The sequence below is a fragment of the Ambystoma mexicanum genome, chromosome 12, assembly GCF_040938575.1.
Source record: "Ambystoma mexicanum isolate Mex_15411 chromosome 12, UKY_AmexF1_1, whole genome shotgun sequence".
Taxonomy (NCBI): Eukaryota; Metazoa; Chordata; class Amphibia; order Caudata; family Ambystomatidae; genus Ambystoma; species Ambystoma mexicanum.
This window is the reverse complement of record NC_090936.1, coordinates 1,009,114,319-1,009,131,843: the sequence shown is the minus strand read 5'-3', so window position 1 is coordinate 1,009,131,843 and position 17,525 is coordinate 1,009,114,319. Positions and strand designations below refer to the sequence as shown.

Genomic DNA, 17,525 nt, shown 5'->3' with positions numbered 1-17,525 from the left:
TGTGTAGCATTCTTAGCCCCCCACTCTACTACCAATCTCTCTTACATACACTCTCACAATCACAGCTTCACTCTCTCCACTGGGTACCACTCTCTCTCAGATACAATATCACCTGCACTCCTATCCAAATCCTCCACAGGTTCTTCAGCACACCCTTCTGTCCTCCTCCTGATCTCTCGGCCCACCTCCCCTCATCCAAACACCATTTTCTCAGTTTCATTCATCTGAGTCTTTCATACCCGGGGTTCCCTGCGTCTGTCCTTCCTCCCGCCTCCAAGCTGTATTTTCCCCTGGGGTTGGGTCATTGTAGTGCAATTCTACAAAATACCCTTTTATACCTTTTATAAAAATTGTCTTTGGCTTTTGAACCGCTGGATGTCAGGTCGATGTTGTACTCCATTTGGGCTGCAGTGAGTAATGGTTTTCTTTTGTGGCAGGTGTCGGAATGTGTCAGGAATCGGCCCGGGATCCGCAGGAGTCTAAATAGGCTAGCGCCGTCCCCGCCGTCTCAAAGAAAACAGGGTCAGGCTACATTGCATCAGCGGTCACGATCCACTCGGTTACCTCGTATTAAAGGCTTCATTCACGGCCATAAGAACTTGGGACAACCTCGTCCTTCAGGGTTCTTGCATTGGCGGTTACCATGGAGATTAGGGCATCAATGTCGACCCGCACCACGGCTGCCGCACGTTCAGGTCATGTGATCGCAACTAGATAAACTCTAGCCTGCAGTAAACTCGTTGCTTCTGATTTTGAATTTGGAGTCTGCTACGTGCCTTGTGAATATCCTTGTTTACCTGTTCCTTGAACCATTGCTTTCCTGTCTTGCCCTGCTACCTTGCACTCTGAGTATCTCTTGTCGGTGCAATTCCCCCTCGGCTTCTGCCTACCTGCTCCTTTCATCTTTCCAGCCTTCCTGCGGAACTAACCCCGTTCTGCCCCACTGCTAAATTGTTGCCGAACCGGACCACGCCCAGGATTTGCCTTTGTCTCACGTTTTGTCTTCTGAACTTTTCTCAGCTAACGACCTGGACAGCCTTATGGATTGCCACTGCCTCTCAACTTGATCAACCTGGTTTATACTCATGCGTGGACTGCATAGGATTACCTCCGGCTTCTGGGGATCCACCTGACCAGTGCTCCGCATCAAGATTGCCGGTACACCACTCCTCTCCGTTCCCCGGTACGGACTAGAGACTGCCATGGTGCCATCAGGGGCGGAGGTAGGAGCGTCCTCGTTTCGTCGGGGATTGTACTGCCGACCCTTAGGCGTACGCATGCCGGCGGGAATAGTCCTACACCCCTGTACCTGGCGGTCTTACTGGAGCATTGGTTGCCTATGGAATTCTTGTTACCAGTCCCATGGTAAGAGTGTCTGTCCTATTTCATGTTTCTGTTTTTTGATGTCCCTTGTGTAAGCATTAAGGATTCTTGTTTTTCTTATATTGTAACAGTTATTTCTGCTCCTTGTGACGTCGGCATAAAAAGCATTACTGTTTTCAACTGGAATACGGTCGCACATGAGGGAGTCTCCTGCCACGTGCGTTTGGGTCCAGTCTTCCAAACAATTGATCCCTGGTGCTGGTTTATTTTATATCCAGACACAGGGTTACATTGTAGGGTAGAATTCTTCTTCTACACTACGAGGGCAACCTAAGAAGGCAATTTTGACAGAATGACAGAATCTGGTTGTAAATATTCTCCAGTGGTCTGCTGGGTTTCGCTCACTGTGGAAGTGCATGATGGTCCAGGTATTTCTGAAATAAAGAAAAGAGAACTCTGGCCAGATTTGAGTGTGCATCGCATTGGGTGATTGAATGTGGTACCAGTTTTAACAGTCAAGGTACATTCAGGGGGTTCAGAGACTGGGGCCAGCCCAACTCCCTCACCCAACCTCTAGGGTAGGACTGACTCTGATTTACACCCTGGTAGGCCTCTTAACCAAGGCCGGGAGAGGTCCCTGTTCACCACTGACAGAGTCAAGCCCCTAACTCTGTCACGGTAGTCACCGTTAGAATGTAAATTAGCTGTGTACAGTTATAACATAGTTGAAGCCTATAGGAAGGAACAAAGGCCTGCAGGAAGGAACAAAGGACCTGCAATGTATCGGGAGAATGGATCCAGTGTGGACTTCCATTCACTTAGCAGGGAAACGTTTTTCTTAAAAGCTTTTTTTGGAAAGCATGAGTGAAGGGGATCATCAAACCCCATTGACAGTCAAGTGAAAGATTTCTAATGGGCAAACCACCCAGCGATAGTGGCAGATGTATTGTGGCCATTTTCCCCAGGCAAAAACACTACATTTCACCTCTAAGAAGTATAGATATTGCCCATTGTTCCAAGGCCAAACAACTGCATTTCACCTGTTACATTCTGGGCATTTTCTCATTCAAAGAAACATGATTCCTTGTTGCAATAATTGGTTTTCAAGTCGCAGTAAGAAAGCATGACCTATTATACTGTTCGATGAGGCCACTGGCAGCTGGTCTGCCCCGGTACCTCTATTGACATTCATGTGTGTGTAACTGGTTATAACAATGCTTCAGTGCCTGAGGGGTTCTGCTGGCTTCATAAATGTAAAAATAAATAAATAAAATAACAATATTACCTATAAATGTGATATTTTTCTGGACTGAGAGATAGAGAATCTTTCCACATAGGAAGGGTAGATTTTATGATTTTTTCTAGGGACTAAAACAACTTTTAAATGTCACAATGAAGTGCACACGAATTTCAATAAAATTCAATATTCAATGTAATCAGTTCAATAAATATATCAATCTTACGGTGCTGGGAAGATAACAGCCTAAATCCGACAACACAAAATATTACAAATAACATCCAAAGAAGATTTGTGGTTGAACTTCCCGCACTCTACAACTAGAACAAACTCCTCCATACAATAGTTTTGATTGTATAAACACATTTTATTTTTTAGTACATATTAATGTATGAAATTCACAAAAAATAAAATGTATAAAGGTTACATCATCACAGTTCCTATATTCACAATTCATAACTTCCTTCAGAACCTACATCAAAAACCTTTCATTACATTTCATACACAAAAATGTTTTTGCTGTTGTTCGAATTATTATTTCAAAACAGATAATTCCATTCTCTGAATTTCACCAATCCCAGGTAGTTAAACATTTCACATTCAATGTGTTTCAAATTATCAATTTCTTCTTCACTGGTATATCTATTAATATTCAACAACCCTATTAGTTGTTCAATGTCCATACATTTTTATAAGCAATCACATACACATGATGATAGTAACACTAACCTGATACTCCCATCAAATAGAACAAGTAAATCTTGGGGAAATTGATCTGAAAAGTAAACACAGTAAAGAAACCTCAATGCCGCCATATCAAAGCTACTTAAAAGAACCACCAATACATTACCAAAAAAGACATACTCTCAATTTTCCAAACAAAGATTCCACACAATGTCAAATGAGTCGACATAATGAGAAATACTGTTTTGATCGCCAGAAATCTCAAAACCATCCCAATTGTATTCACTAACACTTCAAAGAAGACTAACATCTAAATAAATCTTACATTTAAAAAATCAGTAATATGGAGTAATGGAAAACACCTAGTGTGAGCATAGCTACATCAACCATACCTATATTCTCGCCATACTTATATACACAACTAAAAACATTCTCACATGATCGTTGCTAACGGTCCTCAAGTAACGTGATACACGTGACATGCACGTGATTAAAATGAACTGAAGAAAACATTGCTGATCGTTCCCAATTTGAAAGGCATATGCATAGCTTATCTAAATACAGCATTGTGTCTATCTTATATTAGTATAGCAATTGCTAAATCCCAATTTCTTAGATTACTAAATTTACACAATACCATCAAAAGGTACCCACACTCCTAATTTGCACAGTATGTATGTACACAAATGGTGCAGATAATGAAGTAATTCCTAATTTGCACAGTATGTATGTACACAAATGGTGCAGATAATGAACTCATAACCAAACTATTTCCATTTTAATGTAGCTGCTTACAAAATACCAACAATGAATTACAATATTTACTTGTACAGTTCTTATATATAAGATAATACAATTAATAAAATCATAACCAAATTATTATTTTGTAGGGTTCGCATGTTACAAAATTTTAAACGCACTGAAGTGGTGAAATTCCTAAACAAAACCCTAACTTATTATGTGCAAGTTTGCTCTGGTAAAAGTTAAGAACTAAAATAATACATCTTTAAGTTCAATTTGGTCCAGCTGTAACCACCCTAAATCAGAAAGATATTCACAAACAAAATACATATGAAACTAAATTAGTGCCATGATGTAAGCTCCATTAAAGAAAACATGTCAAGTCACATTCCTGATTCATACCTCTCGGATACAAGGCATTTTATTTATTAATGTAAAAGGCTTCCCTTTGGGGCAATTGTTAAATTAAATTACCAGCCCTGGGTGGAACATGTCCAGATTCTAGAAAGACAAAATGTAACTGTGTGATTAAGTGTTTCTTTTCTAAATAATGAACAGCTACTGGTGATGTTAAATTCCCAGTGCATATGTTTGACTTGTGTTCCCCCCCCACCTCACCTTGGCTTTTCTTGTGGTCATGCCAACATAATAGATCCCAAAGGGACATTTCATTCCATGAATGACTTTCTTAGTATGAATCAACTTTTCACTTGTAGGAAGTAGGTGTAGAGTAGCAGCTTCATGTCTCTGCAGGAAATCCCTCCTGTATGTTGGAAGCCTGAGATTGTGCCATGCTTGACACCAGCAGTTGTGACCACACCACAGGGAAAATTCGAAGGAAGGTACTGAGGGAGGAACTCCCCAAAGGAATATGAAAAAGAGTGAAGGAGACGAGCGTGATGCCCTATGAACACAGATTAAAGAGAATGCATGGACCTTATAGAAACTGATGGTGAAGTTAAGAACCGAGTAAACTTTCATATGCGAGAATAAGATTGCACGTGTATGACTCGCTGCAGAAAATGAAAGCTGTTCAATAACTGTACAGATGCAGCAACGCAAGTAGATTAAGTCATCTTAGAAGCTGGCAATATTTAGTGTATAGACTGCAGGTGGAGCTGCCACTGTATAGAAGCTGGACATCAGTGTCAAGAATCTAGTAAGCCCGGACCCATGGAGAGGAAAGGCCGAGAACTGTGTTGCAGCAAGAATTAGCTGAGATCGTGGAATACGAATAGCGAGGCTGTCTGGCCTGGTGTCAAAGCTGAGGCAACCAAGGCTGGTTATTTATTCTCAAAGGCAGTGAACGTGAGAAGCGTAATCAACCCTTGTTAAGGTTCATTTAAGAAATTTAAGACAGAAATAGAGTTGAGCTCGGAGTTCTAGAACAACGATAGTGTGTGCTCGCACTCCCTTATATTCACAGAGACAAGAATACTATGCAAGGCCAAATTCAAAGACAATCTTCATGGCAGAAGGCATGGGTGATGAGAGACGTTGGGCTAATTGGGTGGGGAGGTAAAGTCAAGTCCACCTCCTGGCACCTGGGTCTGAGCTTACATGCTGCTAAGTGAACCGAATGTTCCAGACATGGCACAAGTGTGCCAACCAATTTTAATGGGCCATGTAACGAAGGGCCTTATAGTTTGAGAGCCAATGATATACTGTGTACTTAATAGTGTTGAAGATGACATGTTTTAGAGGTAGGCATAAGTTGTCCACCTGACAGTAAATATCCAATCAGAATCCCACCCCTTATAGAAAGTATACTTAGATGTTCCCCTTGAGCCTATCACAACCACTCGTAGGTTTTTCTCATTTGCGACGTAGTATGATGTCACTTATGACATATTTTTAGTATATAAATGTGTTTTTATGTCAAATGTATTGAGAACTCGAGCGAACGTCCGTTGATGTCTGTTGTAACTCCCTGTTTTAGATAATTGGTATTAAAACAGCAAACTTTGCCATCTTCCTGAGTTGGTTTGATTATTTGGTGTCAGAGTTATTCTGCATCCCCACCCATTGCATGCACGATACCCAAAGGGCTCTATCCTCATAGGGGTTCTGTCAAATATAGGAATTATGTGTTTGCGGAATTCGCTGATGGCTGAAGAACCTTTACCTGTAGAGAGAATGGACTCGGGATTAGCACAAGGATAGACAACCTGTCATTAAAAGTGAAACATGCCAGTAAGATGTAGAGGAGCACCTGTGTGCCTCAACAGGACATCCTGCCCCTGGACCTCCCATGTATTGGAGACATAAAATCGTGCCATGCCTAACACCAGTCATAATACCACTACTGCAGCAAGTGTTCGAAAGAAGATTCCCATTGAGACAACACTACCGAATGTACCCTTGAGGTGACGATAACCTGCAGGAGGAAAAACCTTAAGGAGCGTGAAAAGAAGCTCACCAATGAATTAATGACATCATTAGAAGTGTGCACAAAGTCTTGAGATACTGGCTAAAGAGGATGTATAGATCCTGAAGAAACTGATGGGGCAGTAAAGAATCGAGTGAGTTTCCCAATATAGAAAAGGAAGATTACACATGCACAAAGTGCTGCAGAAAAATAACCGTTCAATAATGTACAGTTGCTGAAATGCAAGATAGATTAAGTCATCATAGAAGCTGGCCATGAGTAGGGAATAGAATGCAGACAAAGCCGCCATTGTATAGAAACTGGACATCGGTATCATGAAATTAGTAGGTCAGAACCCATGAAGCTGGAGTAGAAACTGTGTTGCAGCAAGAATAATAGGCTTGTGAACCTGAAGGGTAAGACTGCCTGGCCTGGAGTAAAGATTCAAGAAGCAAGGTCAGCTATCTGGTCGGAAGAAGAACGAGTATGCAGAGGATGAACCTTCTCGCATTAAGGTGCAACATAGAGCACAAAGCATGCCAAACTTTAATTCATTTAGAGCATTTAAAAGCTGCAAAATGGGCCAAATTGTGGTCTCCCATCACGTGAGCCGAGGATGGAAACAGAGCTTGGAAGTCCCAGACATGATAGCGAATGCCCTCACTCCTGTGCAGTCCCAAAGACAAGGATATTCTGCAAGGCTAAGTACAAAGACAATTTCATGGCAGAAGGCATGGGCAATGAGAGATGTTGGGCTAATTGGGTGGTGAGGTAAGTGTAATTGGTTATTTATAACGCTCTTAATACCCAGAGGTTTCTAAGCGCGGACCCGGGGATTGAACCCTTGTTGCACTGCGTCATCTTGTTTCCAAGGTGAGCATGTTGCCCCTGAGCTATCCTCCTGAGACCAATGTCCTACCTTCCTGCACCCAGGTCTTGGCTTACCTGCTGCTAAATGAACCAAATGTTCCAGACATGGCACAAGGGTACCAACCCATTATATTAGTCCATATAACGAAGGACCTTGTAGTTTGAAGACCAATGAGAAAGTGTGTATCCAATGTTTCTGAAATTACATGTTTTTAGAGGTAGGCATAAGTTGTACACCTGGTAATTGACAACCAATAACAATCATAGCTCCTATAGAAAAGTATACTTAGATGTCTCCTTTAACCAATCATGACCCCCAATAGGTTTTTTCACTATTGCCACGTAGTATGATATCACGCTAATGTATTTTTCATATAAAAACCATATTTTTTGAAGTCAGGCAAAATCCCTGCTGTCTGCTGCCACTTGGGGAACTGGCAACTGGTGATTTTACATCTGCAAGAATGTGTTTTTCACTCTATGTACCTGGTTGTGGGGGCTGCGTATTGGTTTACATCTCACTGCACAGCCGTGCCGTCTTCAATTTGGTGGCCTGCTCCTCCGGTGTAATTCCTTGCGTTCCCATTGCTAGGGCTGTGTGACATTGTGTGCCCCGCCCCCGATTCGGCCAATCCATCTGTAGGACATACCTACATCACTTCTTGCTTGGGTAAAGCCCAGGTGAAGTCAGGCAAAGTCCCTACAGTCTGCGGCTGTCAGCAGTGGTCAGCGCCTCCGCCTCCATGTGGAATCTTCCTCCAGATCGGGATACCATGCAATCGAAGGCACCGCAAGTACTATTGAACTTACCTCACTTCATGTTACCGGCACATCCTCTTCATCCATTTAAGGGCCAAATTGGTGTTCCATCTGTGTCCGTTGTCTCACATCCCATCACAGCAATACTGCTGGGTGGCTCATTTCTTGCATTTCTTATGCCACCTTTTGGCGCAGACTTCAGACACTCCACTACTAGACGTGACCTTGTTAACCTGACCTACCCTCTTTGTGCCCCCAAATCTACATCTCTTCATCTTGGACTATGGAACACTAGGTCATTATGCAACAAATCATCAACCGTACTTGACATGTTTTTACGCTTGAATGTTCAATCCCTCTGTATTACTGAAACCCGGATCTCGGCTAATCATACTACCATACCTGCATCACTGTCTACTTCTGCTACATCTATCTGCCACACCCCTCGTATCTCTTCTCGTGGGGGCAGCACTGGTATTTTACATCATTCATCCTTTTCTCTTATTCCTCATAATTTGACTCTTCCTTACTTCTCCTCATTTGAATTTTCATACTCTATTTTCTCTGCTGTTTCCTCTACATCTTCAATTTCATTCTTATTGATTCATCGTCCACCTGGTCCTGTACCCTCATTTTGTGAGGACATTGATGCATTGCAGTCTTTTTTGCTTCCTGCTACTATCCCATTTATAGTTCTTGGAGACTTTAATCTTCATCTCTTAACTACTCACTCTGTTCTTCCATTCCTTTCTATTCTTGACTCTCACTATCTCTCTCCTCTTTCTACTCCCTCTTCTCATATCCTTGGATCTTGTCTAGATCTTATATTTACCGCTTCCATTTTTACATCTCCTGTGTCTTCTCTTCTGGTCTATCTATCAGACTATCAACTGCTTTTGTTCTCGATTTCTCCTGTTCTTTCCGCTCTCATTTTGCCTCCTGTAACTTATCTGTCTTAATTATGTCATGATCTATGCAAATTCAACACTACATTTTTTATCTCTGCTAGCACCTCTAAACGGGTGTCTCAAGGATCATCTTCTACTCTGACATCAGATGAAGCTGCTATTGCTCTTTCCTCTTCACTTTCAACATCTCTCGACTCACTTTACCCCTCTTCTTCATTTTACCCTTCACGTAAACCCCCAACCTTGGCTTTCTCTCCATCCTCCCACAATGTCAAGTGTTCTTCGGTGCTTAGAAAGGTGCTGGCTAAAACTGAAGACAGCAGGCAACTACAGTTCTTATGCGTCTAACCATGCTCTTTATGATAATTGTCTTCATTCTGCTAAACAATTTTATTTTTCTGATCTACTTAATTCAAAGTGCTCTCATCCTAAACGGCTTTTCCAAATTCTATCCCATCTACTCTCATCTCCTATCCTTCAACTAATTCTACTCTTACTGCTACAGATCTTGCACTCTATTTTACTTCTAAAGTCTGTTCTTTTCAATCAGTTATTGAATCTTCTCAAACTTAGGCCAGTTCTTTGACCTCTGCTCCTATGGTATCTCCTAAAGACATTTTTACTGGATTTGTTGCCATCACTAATGAAGACACACTCTATCTCCTTGCCCGTGCTCACACTACTTCATCCCCAATGGATCCTATACCATCTGCACTTATACCTAAAATCTATCCTTTACTTGTTCCTTAGCTTACAATTTTATTTAATTCTTGTTTATCTTCTTTAGTTTTTCCTTCTTCATTTAAGCATGCTACCATTATCCCTATCTTCAAAAAGCCTCCTGCTGATGTATCTTCTGCCTCAAATTTCTGCCCCATTTCACTCTTGCCATATCTTTCTAAAATTCTTGAACGCATAGTTTACACTCAGGTTTCCACCTTTATCTCTCGTAATTTCATTCTTCCTTGTTTTCGCCCACAGTACTCTACCAAGACTGCTCTTCTTTCTCTTCTGGACTCTCTGCACTCTGTACATCACGCTAAACAGTCTTCGCTGCTTATACTTCTGGATCTTTCTGCTGCATTTCGATACTGTTGATCACACACCCTTACGGTCCGCTCTTTCCTCTTTTGGCTTTTCTGGTTCTACCTTAGCTTGGTTTAAATAATATCTATCCCAGAGAACTTTTTCGGTTTCCTGGTTAGGGGCTTCTTCTGGAACATATTCACTTACTTATAGTGTCTCTCAAGGATCGGTCCGTGGTCCTTTTATTTTCTCACTTTACACTTCTTCGTTAGCTGGGCTTATTTCCTCTTTTGGGTTCTCGCATTACTTCTACGCTGATGACACACAGCTCTTTCTTTCGTTTCCACACTTTAATGGTGACATTCACCATAAACTTAGCGCCTGTCTTCTAGCCATCCTATCATGGATGTCAGATCATTTTTAGTACTTAATGCTGCAAAAATCAAGGTTATCTTTTTTACTTCTTCTACTATTTCTCCTTCTCCATCACCTCCCTTCATATTATTTCCTCTATTCCAGTTACCTATCTCTTCTGTGGCCCGTAACCTAGGTCTCTATTTTGATTCAGATCTCTCTTTCGGTCATCATATTTCTCTATCTGCTCGTTCATGTCGATTTCATGTGTATAAAATGTGAAAAGCCGTCCTTTCATGACTTTTAAAGCCACGCAGCTACTGCTGTTGCTTTAATCTTTTCACAGCTCTTCTATTGTTATTCTGCACTCTTTGGACATCCTATATCTCATTTAGCTCCATTGAGATCTGTATTTAATGCTTCTATTCATGTTCTGTTTCTGCTTGCTCCTCGTGACTCTATTTCTTCTTCCTTGGCTAATCTTGCATGGCTCTCTATTCATCACTGTTTAAAATGTATTTTGGTATGTTTAGTTTTCAAAGCTGTCCATGGCCTTGCTCCATTTATCTTTCCTCTCTTGTCACATTCTACTTTCCCTCTCGTTCACTTTGTTCTGCTTCTCATTATCTCCTTATAGTTCCCCATCCCCCCTGTGCTTAATCTCGTTTTCAGTCTTTCTCTCTCTTTGCACCCTTAAACTAGAATACACTCCCACTCTCTCTCCATTCTATTACTGATTATTCATCCTTTCAGGTCTCTCTATGTCCCACCTTCTTTCGTCTGGTTAATGAGGGTTACTGCAATCACAGAAATATGTGTTTTTAAATGTTAATTCATTATTTGTACTGTGCTTGTTCTTATGTTCAGCGCTTTGGTGTAAGGCGCTATATAAAACCAAATAAAATTTTTAAAAAATACAAAAACTTTTGTGTAGAGATCATTGAGAGACTGAGCGTACATCCGTTGTTGTTCATTGTAACCTCCCTGTTTTAGATAATTGTTAATAAAACAGTACTTTGCCATCTTCCTGACTTGGTTCCGTTATTTGGACTCTGGTGTGATCCCATCAATTACATATGCACTTCCTAAAGCACCATCTGCTCAAAGAGCTATACAAACACAAGTTATTGTGAAGTTGGAATACTTGGTTCTGGTGACTACCAAAGATTTGCCAAACCAGTTATCTATAGGAAGGATTAGTTCTGGGGAGTGGGTCCAGGATAATCAGTTAGTAACTTGTGGGAGGGACTGGGATTCACCAGAGAAATTGGCCTCCCACAGAAAGGATGGGTTCTGGGGATTTTGAAAGTGATCAGGAACCTTTGAGGAACAAACTGGGAGAGTGTCTGTAAGCTTAATGACTCAAGCTGAACCTCTACAACACCCTATTCAATCAGTCGTGGTTATAGACTGACCAAATTCACCTGCAAAGTGCCCCTAGTTTGCACATTGGAAGCTTAGACCAATCTCAAGTTCTCGGCTAGATGTGCCATTGGATTAATGAACCACAATTACAATGGAGGAAAAAAATTATAAAAACAATAATAGATTGTGCCTTGAAACACTTGTGTATAGGTGCATTACAGATGAACGATAAATAAACAAATAAATTAATGTTATCAACAGGGCATTATGTCACCTGTAGGAAGAATTGATTCTGGTATTCACTCACTCAGGGATATAAAACATGTCAATAAAAGGAATGATCTGTTTTGTGTCTTTGACTTAGGACAGGTAACATATCACATGTAGTAAGGACAAGTTCTGGGGGCAGGGGGATCACACAAAAGTATGGAATAGATCAACTATAGAAAAGGCGGGTTCCATGAGTTCACATGGCTGTTGAAACTGTTGACAGCAGGAATGATGGGTTCATGCAGGAATTGAGAATCTACCATCTGCAGAAAAACATAATCTCAGCCTTCTCTCCAGAGACTGGGAACTTTGCCTGTGACAAGGATGCTGGGGCGTAGACAGGGTAGGGCCTGAGTGGGCAAGGTCCGCTCGAAATCTGTAAATGCCCACTCAGCAGCACTGTGTGGGCATTTAAGATGTTAACGTTGCTGCGGTGGGTGCAACTACAATAGCGTCAGGCCTCACTTGTTAGACAATTCTATGCCTCTGGAAGGATGGGCTTCTGGGGATTCACTCAGGAAAAGTAGAATAAGTCACATGCCTGAAAGGATGGTTCCTGGTTATGAAGCTTAAGAAATAGTTTGATGATTTCAGAGCATGCCTCAGACATTTGTATTTAGACCAGAGAACATGGGCTCGAACCCAGGAAAGTCCAACTCAGCTTTTTGTCAGTTTGAGATCTATAAATCGACTACCATTACAATGGCTAATAACAACATCTGTTATCACAGGACTTAGAGGTGGCAGGAAAACGGCACGATACGCTACACACAAGAATTGTTTTAAATCTAGAAGCAGAGAACCTCTCAAAATAGGAAAGCTATATGGAATTAGCACATGGTGCATAACCTTCCATCTCGCAGGGTGGAAGGTCCAGACCATTTTCACGGGGGTAGAAGTGCTCCCCCTCCTAGACAGGATAGGCTGAAGTGGTTAGCCAAGGGACACAGCACATTCACCTGCAGTGCAGGATGTGCTGAGTGGGTCAAAACAGGTATATAAAGGGATTGGGATTGGAAGCCCATGGCTGAAATGTTCGTGGGAGAAAAGACCGAAAGTAATTTTTCCAAAAATAACTTTTGCTCTTGTCTCCCCTGAACATTTCAGCCTTCGCCCTTGCCCCCATGCCCCTACTTTCCTTACGGTGGCACACTTCGCTGTGTGCCGCCGACTTGCTGTGTCCTTGCAACACCTGTTCCCTTTCACTTCCGTGATCGGGAACCGGTGCCGCAGGGTCCTTTCCTTTTTTTTTTACGGACTGGCTGTGGGGGACACCTCTGCAACCCCCACTAACAGTATAGTGAACACGGGTGCGTTGGACACCCCGAAGCCCCTGCAGCCCTTGCCACCGAATGGGGGTTTTGGTTGAATTTTTCGGCCATTCAGACTTTTCAAACGGCCGAAATTCAGCCAAATCTCGCATTCGGTCTTTTATTTCAGACATTTTTGACGTTTCCATATAATGTAGGTCTTTTCAAATAGTGGACATCTCCAAAAAGGCTAGAAAGGGACAAAGGATTTAACAAAGAAACAGAACTCCTCGCTTTGAGAATTGATGGGTTCAAGAGCTGTGCTCAGGAACATATGGGGTCCAGCAATATAATCTCTAGGACCAAATGGGTTCAGGAAATTGGCAAAGGGATCGAGATCCAATTTATTTCAACACCACCCTTAAAACTGGATCTGTTTATGGAAATTGCACAGGGATGCCTAAATGAACACCCCATCATTTAAAAGACTCAAGATAGGAAGGGGCCGTCAATCGCTTTTTGATCTTTTTCTGGAGTTCTCAGAGTGGGGTTGTTGGTTTTACCCGATCATCCATTCTATGTCCTTTCTCTTAAGGCAGCAACTCTTTGAGTGATTTTGGATGCTAGGCCAATGCAATACCCGGCCCATTACTGCAACACTCCTCTAGAAATATCGTTTTCTGTATTCTGCACATTCAATCCTTGTCCTCTCTCTGGATAGATCTCATTCAAAAGCTAGGTGCAAACTCAATTTCCACATACGTCACCTTTTATCAATCTACACCCCATTAGTAGAACACCTCCCTCCACTTCCCCTTAACCTCTATGAGGTTTGCCCTGCTCTACTCCATTGCCACCTCTTCCCATGACCCCCTTTTCTTGATCCATCAGAATCACTCTCCATGCACTTCTCCAGTCCCATCTAGGGTCTAATTACGGCAACACTTTGTTATCCCAACAGCCTTGCTTTATTAGCTGACCGCTCATTGGGGCTGTGAGCATTTTATGGGCTACTGTTTTTGGAAGACCCCATGTGAAATACAAATAAAGACAGCCGTGCTGAAGAAAAGGCCCAAAGCATGTCCTTTCCCCATCATTTCCCTGAACTCTTTCAAAGTTGGATGGATGCTCGGTTCAAGCAGCGCTTTGTAGTGTTCAGAATTTCAGACAATTTTCTTTCAACTTTTGAATGAGTTGATATGGGTGGGCTGTGGCCATGGATGGCTTATCCCTCTGCTGCCCCAATCTAGTGTCTGACAGACACGGTCTCTCGCTTCCTTGATTATTTGCCTGGCACTATTTTGGGCCAGCAGCTTGCACCTGCACACCTGCCGACAGCGAGGATGATGCTGTCCACCTCCCTGGAGTAGGCTGGCAAAATGGCAGGCCCATGCGCAGCATGCTGTGTGTTGAGTTTGTAAGGCCTAAGGTGCAGTAGTTGAGGCCTAAGTAGTACTGTCATCACAGGTCAAATATAGGCAGCAGCATGTTGAAATGAAGATGAGTGCTTTTGGACAGTCTCATCAGCACGACACTGTTATTGCCAGGCCAGTACAGGACTCCAATTAAAATGTAAGTCTGCGTGTCAGTGGCATAGCACAAAATGATGGGGTGGTGGCTATAACTCCTGCTGAGGGGGTTCCCCGAAGTGCATGCTGCACTAATAGACTCCCAAGCCGACCGTGGCCATCATGCATGCACAATGCGAATGATGAGAAGATCATGCTGCCAGTGGGGCACTCCATGCCCTGCCCTAGGTGAAACAGACCAGCCAACAGTGTGCCCAGCCAGTAACATTATTATGCATGTGTCCAATGGCAGGGGCAGCTTTTGATGCTGGTGGGGGATGGGCAGCACCCGAGTGGGCACTGGTATTGTAAAGGATTCAAGGTCAATGGCAGCAGGTGAATATTTCTAGTGTAGGGTCATTAACATCTCCCACAAATTGGCACAAGTCTACAAGCACGGAGCAGGGAGCCCTACGTGATGTAGGGTGATTAGCCCCCAAGAACATATGCAAAATAATGTGCTGAAAATTGGTGCATTTTACAACACCATTTTTGAGAAAGGGGGAGTAACAAGCCACACAATTTACAATTGGTGTTCAATCGTACCACATAACAAATTCCAGCATAATGCGACGTTGAGTAGGGCTCAAACTAGGGGCGTGGCTTAAAGAGGGATGGGTGTTGCCTAAAAGGGGAGCTGTATGCCCCAATCCATAAATGATAAGACCCTGCAAATATGTACTTTAGATCATGCAGCATGGTCTACGGTGGTCTGGATTGCCTCCTGTCTGCATTTTGTAAATTAATCTTTCTAGCCCCGTTTATAAATAGGACTCGATATATAAATAATTCAGGCAGGCTCATTTTGCAGAAAGCAGTAATTGCATCAAGGAGACCACCAAGGTTATCATTCACATGTTGGTGGGTCCCCTACATGCAAGTTTCAAGGTTTAGCAACAGAGTGCACAGCCAAAGAGTAAACACAGGCAGAAGCACCTTCACTCTTGCATTTGATTCTCTGTATGTAAAAGCCTCCTGCAAATTTAATTTAGAATGGATTCGTGTGCAGGCTATCCGGGCTTTTATCAAGTGTTAAACGGCAGATTCCACAGGCGTAAAACTAGGCCGTTTTGGAGGCGGAGTGGGTGTGTTGAGGAGGAACAGTATTTCCCCCACCCGTCTCCCACTTTGCCTGCAAAGAAGGTTTTCAAAATCCCCCAGGATGTTATAAAAGAGTTAAGACTGGCGTAAGAATTCCACGCCTTATCTCTACACTTATTTTGCAGCACAAAGCTTTCAGAATGAACCCAAATAAGTAAATCGGTTTAATTTTGTAAATATATCAATTTTGAGAATGGGACAAATAGCCCCTTGCTGCTTTGCATAAAGTCAAAGGGCATTTTGTGAACATCAGAATGACCACATGTTTTTTATAGAGGACATATATGCCTCTGAAAGTGATTTATGCCGAATTGCTTTTGGGCACATAATGTACACTGGGTTTGGTAAACATTTAATTTATCACAACACTCACTCTAGTAAAATGTGTGCAAACCTCGGGACATTTATACTCTTTTGGATAAGTCTTGGCAGTGAGAGTTGTGCTGTTCTTTCTCCTAAAAACACTACAGCATAATTGGGGGGAAAAGAGGGATGTCTGTGGTGGAATATTTGGGGAGAGGAGAACCAAAGGTAATGTTTCATATTTTGAGGGGGTCAAGGCACCCTTAACCCCCCTGGTAGTTGCGACTATGCTACAGCCTGCCTACCCCAAGTGAGGGCTGTGGGCAGGCAGTAGGCAATCATCCTGGGATGGGGAGCACTCCTTGTGACGACATTACTACTGCTCTGCAGTACTGGAGCACATACTCAGCCCCAAAGTACTACTAAACAGCAGTGATCCAATCATTACTGAGAAACAGGCAAAGTCCAATAGGTATACATACCTCTTTCGCTCTTTGGGGTAGCGCAGGCCAATGGCAGGCTATTCTTTTCGCGAGGGGTGTTAGCTGGCACAGAAACAACACAAACAACAATATCACATGGGTACCAAACTAAAAGAACATCCAACCATGGTTCTATGAAAATAAGATCTTTAATTAAACAGACAAAAATGCACAGAACTAGTAGAAATACTACTGTCCAGCCCCTGTAAGGAAAAACACAAAAGGCCTCATCATGAGTTGGGCGCTATCGCTAATGGGATACCGCCCAACTGATTTGCATTACTGCTCACCAATCCGGCATGATTACCGCCTGTTGACGGGTTGGGCTGTAAACGTAATCCCCATTGGGTCCATGGGGAATTGCTGGCACAATTACCATCGGTGGTATTACCGCACGGTAATTGCACCAAATATCAGCATTTTTCTGGCACATTTACTCCCAGATTAGAGCTGGGGGTAAATGCTGCCAGACTCGAGAATGGGCATACCCTTAATTGCAGCGGTAACAGCATTTAAGGGCTACCACCCAACTCGTGATGAGGCCCGAAGAAGGTAGACTTTCGAGATGAAGTGGCATCGAGACATCATCGAGACGAAGTGCCAAAACAGTCAAGTGGATTGCTTCCAGCAGGTCAAATCAGCATCATCAGTTGGGTCAAGACGATGCCTCTGTTGAATCGAGTCGGTGGTCGAGATTCTGCAAGTCAGTTGCCTCTGTGGAATCCAGGTGGAGATAAGGTTCAGTTGAAACAATCTTCTTCAATGGGTCTGGACAGCTACAAGAGCAGGTACGTGGTGTGAATTGCTTGTAGTGCCAAGCACCATAGGTCCTGTTGTGGATTGAAGTGAGTCAAGCATGTTCAAACAGGCTCGAAAAGCATCTCAAGATGGGAAACAGGCTTCAGGCTACTTTCTG

General features: G+C 42.7%; 1 protein-coding gene across 3 annotated transcripts in view; it reads right to left on the bottom strand.

Moving 5' to 3' along the window:
* LOC138514206 (cadherin-related family member 5-like) overlaps positions 1-17,525 on the bottom strand; it is a 410,910-nt gene that overhangs the window by 339,700 nt on the left and 53,685 nt on the right. The window contains exon 2 of one of the 3 annotated variants that reach the window (XM_069629545.1): positions 3,290-3,335. The exons of the other annotated variants lie outside the window; for them this stretch is intronic. The gene's annotated coding sequence lies outside the window, so the exon portion shown is untranslated. The remainder of the gene's footprint in view (positions 1-3,289; positions 3,336-17,525) is intronic. 3 annotated transcript variants of the gene reach the window in all.